The sequence below is a fragment of the Rana temporaria genome, chromosome 5 (assembly GCF_905171775.1).
Source record: "Rana temporaria chromosome 5, aRanTem1.1, whole genome shotgun sequence".
NCBI lineage: Eukaryota > Metazoa > Chordata > Amphibia > Anura > Ranidae > Rana > Rana temporaria.
This window is the reverse complement of record NC_053493.1, coordinates 155,017,139-155,023,794: the sequence shown is the minus strand read 5'-3', so window position 1 is coordinate 155,023,794 and position 6,656 is coordinate 155,017,139. Positions and strand designations below refer to the sequence as shown.

Here is a 6,656-nt window from a genome sequence, read left to right as displayed (position 1 = left end):
CATAAGTGTGCGGCAGACCCACGAACCAACATGCGCCTAAAAACAGGCTGCACCCCACCGACGGGCGCACATATGGGCTGGGCGCATGGTGCCACGCCCATTGATTAGCCATTCAAACATGCAAATGAGGGAAATAGGCTGATTCACGAACATGCATGTGCCCGGCGCATGCTATGCGAGATGTGCGTAAGTTGTACGTCCGGTGTAAAGTTATTCCCCATAAATGAGGTGCAACCCGGCAACAGACATGCACAGGTCTGCACCAGGGAACACCAGCCGGCGTATTGTGCGTTGGACGTGTGTTTGGCTGGGCGTACGTTTATGTTCACGGTGTACGCGATGATCCGGCGTAGCTTAGGCAGTTATGCCGGCGTGGTTGTGAGCAGGCACAGGGGGGTGCTGTGCATGCGTCCATGTCACGGCGCATGCGCAGTTCGAGATACGTACCTGTCTGCCGCTCGGCCCATCATTTGCATGGGGTCACGACCACTTCCACCTACGCCGGCGTGCGCCTACGAAACCCACGGCGCGCTGGCTTGCTGAATGCAATGCTTGCCTCTCCGCGCTACGTTGGCGTGGCGTACAGTGTGTGCTCTACGGCGGCGTAATGTGTGCCTTGCTCTCTGTGAATCTGGGCCTTAGTTTTCTTTTTGTAGCACCACTTTTATGTTTTATAAGTTGCAGACATTTTCAATAATTTTTTTTTAAACCTCATAATAAAATAAGGTACAAGTATCCCTTGTCATGGACAGTTGTGAAAAAACATTAACTACAACATGCTTTAACCACTTGCTGACCAGGCTTTTTTTGGCACTTTTTGTTTATATCAGTATTTTTTGTTAGAAAACTACTTAGAACCCCCAAACGTTATAATTTTTTTAGCAGAGAACCTAGGGAATAAAATGGCAATTGTTGCAATTTTTTATGTCATGTTTTATGCTATTTGCACAGCAGTTTTTCAAATGCAATTTTTTGGGGAAATTTTTTTATTGAATTTTTAATGAATAAAAACAAAACACAACATATACCCCATTTTTTGGTAAAATGTGAAAGATGTTACACCAAGTAAATAGATGTCATGCTTTAAAATTGTGCACGCTCGTGGATGGCGACAAACTACGGTACTTAAAAGTCTCCATAGGCAAGTTTAGAGTTACAGAGATGGTCTATAGCTAGAATTATTGCTCTGAACGTGACTTACACGTACGTTTGCTTCTGTGTGAGAGCACGGAGGGATGGAGACACGTTAAAAATTGTATTTTATTTTTACGCTGTCCCTATAATTATTTTTATTAAGATGACAGGTCCTCTTTATAGAGAGATCAAGGCCATAGAGTTGATCAAAGAGAATCTACTCTTTATTCACCTATGGGAACAGCCGGCCGCATCATCAGATAGTTTCTAGGGTGAACCCGCGGAAATGGTAAACCTATGAAACACTGCATTCCAGCGGATCATGAACTGCTCAGAATGCATTCATAAAAAAAAGGGGCAATCGGTTGCAAAAAACAGTACTGGGGTTATAGCTAATAGCTTCAGCCATAATCCCAGTAAACCACTTGCAAACCGCAACGTATATATTCGTATTGCGGTCAGCAAGTGGTTAACAGGCTGTCTATTTGGAAGTTCAGGTGGTTTTCACCTGTCTCTGAATAGGTGGTTTTGCACTGATGTTGAAAACATAACCACTTAAAGACCACAGGTGTTTTTCAGATTTGGTGTTCGCAAGACTAAAACATTTTTTTCTGCTAGAAAATTACTTAAAACCCCCAAACATTATATATATTTTTTTTTCTAACACCCTAGAGAATAAAATGGCGGTCATTGCAATACTTTTTGTCACACCGTATTTGCGCAGCAGTCTTACAAGCGCACTTTTTTTGGAAAAAATTCACTTTTTTGAATTAAAAAATAAGACAACAATAAATTTGGCCCAATTTTTTTATATATTGTGAAAGATAATGTTACGCCGAGTAAAATGATACCCAACATGTCACGCTTTAAAATTGCGCCGCTCGTGGCATAGCGTCAAACTTTTACCCTTAAAAATCTAGATAGGCGACGTTTAAAAAATTCTATAAGTTGCATTTTTTGAGCTACAGAGTAGCTCTAGGGCTATAATTATTGCTCTCGCTCTAACGATCGCGGCGATACCTCACTTGTGTGATTTGAACACCGTTTTCATATGCGGGCGCTACTTGCGTATGCGTTCGCTTCTGCGCGCGAGCTCGTCAGGACGGGGCGCTTTAAAAATTTTTTTTTTTTGTTTTCTTATTTAATTTTATTGATTTTATTATTTTTTACACTAAAATATAAAAAAAAAAAAAAATGATCACTTTTATTCCTATTACAAGGAATGTAAACATCCCTTGTAATAGAAAAAAGCATGACAGGTCCTCTTAAATATGAGATCTGGGGTCAAAAAGACCTCAGATCTCATATTTAGGCTTAAATGCAAAAAAAAAAAAAAAAAAAGGAAAATTTGTCATTTAAAAAAATGACAGAAAAAAAATTGTCTCTTTAAGAGGCTGGGCGGGACTGACGTTTTGACGTCACTTCCGCCCAGCAGAGCTATGAGGACGGGTGGGGGCCATCTTGCCCTCACTCAAGTCCTCACACACAAGGCGGCAGCATCGGATCTCCTCCGCCGCTACCGACGGCTCCGGTAAGCGGCGGAGGGCGCGGAAAAGCGGCGGGAGGGGGGGGGGGCCCCTCTCCCGCCACCGATAACGGCGATCTCGCGGCGAATCCGCCGCGGAGACCGCCGTTATCGTTTACACGGCCGCCCACTGAAAACATGGATATCTCAGTTGTGGCAGCAGCTGCTGCCGTTACTGAGATATCCATGTTTAAAAAGAGGACGTATATATACAGTGGGTGGTCCTTAAGTGGATAATAAGCCAGCAACAGGAACTATAAGGCTGCATTCACACCTAGGCGTAGGCGTAACAGGCGTTTTTTTGCGCATTTTTTTTAAGCGTTTTGTTGCGCGTTTGCATAGAGCGACGTCCGGCTTTTTTTTTTTTTTTTTTGCCCAATAGGAAAAAAGATCACCTCTGTCATCATTTGTTGCTATGTTAAGGTTTTTTTTTTTCCTCTTCCTGGGTGATAATTCCTCTTCCGGGTCATCCTTGTGCTTCCGACTCCATTGTGAAAATGAGTGATGACGAGATGGCTTTGTTCATGGCTGCAGCCATTGCTAGCAAATATCTTACGAGAGGCAGAGAAAAAGGAAGAGGCAACGCAGATTTTGGATACACCCCGTCATTGCTGATCTGGAAGAAAGAGGGCAATTTTGGGTGATGTACCAAGACCTCCGTGACCATGAAGACAAATTTCTGGACTACACCAGAATGTCCATAAAAAGGTTAGTTAAAATTATCTGGAATCATTTTTTTTTTGACATTGTACCATTTGGGTTGCCACCTTTTTTTCAAGTCAAACATGTACACTTCAGCGGTGCACAACTATTTATTTTAATAGTATGAACTATACATATATTTTGCTAGTATCTTACATTTCTAATCATATGAATATAATAAAAATAGTCCCCTTTACATTAGAGTCCACAGAGTTCCCCCTTTACATTACAGTGCACAGAGTTCCCCCTTTACATCAAAGTTCATAGAGTCCCCCTTTCCATTACAGTGCACAGAGTTCCCCCTTTCCATTACAGTGCACAGAGTTCCCCCTTTCCATTACAGTGCACAGAGTTCCCCCTTTCCATTACAGTGCACAGAGTTCCCCCTTTCCATTACAGTGCACAGAGTTCCCCCTTTACATCAAAGTTCATAGAGTCCCCCTTTCCATTACAGTGCACATAGTTCCCCCTTTCCATTACAGTGCACATAGTTCCCCCTTTCCATTACAGTGCACAGAGTTCCCCCTTTACATTAGAGTCCACAGAGTTCCCCCTTTACATCAAAGTTCATAGAGTCCCCCTTTCCATTACAGTGCACAGAGTTCCCCTTTACATCACAGTCACCCTTTGACATCTGAACTCCCAGAGTTCCCTTTCACTGTAAGGGTTATCCAACAGAATATGATTTAAGCGAGAACTCAAGATACTCTCACATAAGGGATGCTCTGTGAACCATGATTTAAGGGGCGAAACTGAGATCTCTGATGTACGGAGAGGACTCCAATGTGAGAACCCTGATTTACCCTAGTGTACTCACCAAGAGGCAGGATAGAGAAGGGGGGGGTGCTTCTGTCAGACAGCGATGGATGGTGAGCTCACTCACCCCTTGGCAGATAGCACCTCTCATCCTGGTATATCTGTGGCTGCTGGGTTTTAAGTTTCCATCCCCTGCAGCCATTAACCCTGCTGGAAATCCATAGTCTGGTCAGAAAAATGTGTCAGAGTTTCAGGCAGTCTGAAACCCGGACACATGATTCCAAACCCGAACTGTTCTGGAGAATCCCGGAAAGGTGGCAACCCTAGTACCATTCCATTGCCAATTATAAATTTCATTTATCTTTACAGCTTTGATGAGTTGCTGGAATTGCTGATCAACAGATTGCAGAGGATGGACACCTACTTCCGCAACTGTATCCCCCCTGTGGAGCGACTTATCATAACACTGAGGTATTTTTTATTTAGCACTTTGAATGTAATACACTCTATTAATATTTTATATATATATATATATATATATATATATATATATATATATATATATATATATATATATATATATATATATATATAATAAAAACCAAACAAAAGAATTTTGTTCCTACAGAATTTTTAATTCTTTAACAAGCTAAAACATTGGGTAGATTGTCTTTTTTAATAAGAATATTTACAAAAATTGCTTATATGTTCTCCTCATATTACTTTATTATATTTGATGAAAAGTTGGGGAGGAGTCCTCTTCCTCGTGCGGCGACATGGCAACAGTTATTGCTTGGGCAAAATGGGGCCAAGTGGAGGTGGTGCTGTCTTCCCCTGACCAAGTGGAAGGTGGTGGTGCTGGTGGTGGTGGTGGTGTTGGTGTTGGGGGATTACAGTACGTCGGTTGTCTCTGTAGATGGGGGTAATGTGAAGTATGTGTTGTCGTCGTCATAGGGTAAGTAGAAGGTGGTGGGTGGTAAGAAGAAAGTGTTGTAGGAGGCAGAGTAGTGTACGTGACAGGTGGTGTTGACAGATGAGGAAAAGGAGAAAGAGTCGTAGGAGGAGGGTAAGAAGAAGGTTGTGTATGAGGAAGAGGGTTCAGAGAAGTGTGAGTGGAAGGTGTTGGCACAAGAGGGAAATGAGATAGAGTGGTGGTCAGAGGATGGTGAGCAGAAGGTGGTGGTGGTGTTGGTCGAGGAGGATGGGTGGAAAGCTGTGGTCCTGTCCAAAGGGGAATGGGTGGTGGTGATAGATGGTGCGTGGGTGGTGCTGGGACATGCTGGGTGGGTTTATTTGCATAGGGGCCATAGGGTGGTGGTGGTTCTGATATTTGGTCAGCTTCTGTCGGCGGGATAAAGGTTGCAATGTACCTAATAGTACAGGCCATCATCACCGTTTGTAGATTTGGGGGGACTTTATTAATTAGGTCCCCCAGAAATTTGGCTGCATTTTGGCCATAAGACCAATCGTTCATACGGTCGGACATGTTGGACATTATATCTAACATGCGATCCAGTGCTGGATCAGGAGCTGGAGCCCTCCTTCTCAGAGCTCGTGAAGGTCCATGAGTCACGGCACTGCTTGTTGACTCCTCTACATGCGGTGTCGCCGAATTCGAACGCGATGCATCAGAGTTTTGTGTTTCCGGCTCCAGAGACGCCATCGCCTGATCCCACGATGCCACGCTTTCCCCAATATCAGGTTCAGCTGTGGCAGCTTCGTCCCAGCAGCTTTCAGTACTGAAAAAAAGAAATCATATATTCAAAAATAATTTTAAACATTTTGTTTACCGACCTTAGTACAGATAATGGTTTACCTCCCCAAAGCCAGCACCGGTCTCAGGAATTCTAGTTCCTTGGTGTGAATATATTCCTTTATGGAACAGGCTCCAGATCCACTTCGCCGCTGTGCCTTCAGCTGACGAGCATAGGCGTCCCGTATACTCTTCCATTTGAGTTTAATCATTTTCACTGTAAAAAATAAAATAAAATAATATATATTATTTTCTTTGTAGGTATCTATCAACTGGACAATCCATTGCAAGGTCTACATTATGCCTTTCGTATTGGAAGATCTACTGCCAGTTATATAATTTGTGACACCTGCTGTGCCATTTGGGAAGTCCTGAAACCCATTGTCTTTAAAAAACCGACAGCAGAGGACTGGGAAAAAATTTCGGAAGTATTCTGGCAACGCTGCAACTTCGATGGGAAACACATCAGGATTGTGAAGCCCATGGCTAGTGGAAGCCAGTATTTTAATTATAAGAAATACTTTTCTTTTGTCTTAATGGCTGTGGCTGATGCCAATTATTGTTTCACTTATATTGACATTGGGTCCTATGGAAGTAGTGCAGACTCTGCTATATTTGGGAACTTGTCTTTTGGACAAATGCTACGCACAGATGGTCTGGACCTTCCGCAAAACAGTCCACTCCCGGGCACAAACGGCCCTCCCCTACCAAGTGTCTTTGTGGGTGATGAGGCTTTTGCTCTGAACATACACCTCCTACGGCCTTATTCAGGACATAAGCTGAATG

The 6,656-nt window shown here is 43.1% G+C and overlaps 1 long non-coding RNA gene across 1 annotated transcript; it reads left to right on the top strand.

Annotated features, from left to right (window-relative positions):
- Nucleotides 1-3,283: 3,283 nt before the first annotated feature.
- On the top strand, nt 3,284-6,161 carry LOC120939594. The gene is made up of 3 exons (XR_005749291.1): nt 3,284-3,367; nt 4,487-4,588; nt 6,132-6,161. It is a non-coding gene; the product is annotated as an uncharacterized LOC120939594 (long non-coding RNA).
- The last annotated feature ends 495 nt before the right edge of the window (nt 6,162-6,656 follow it).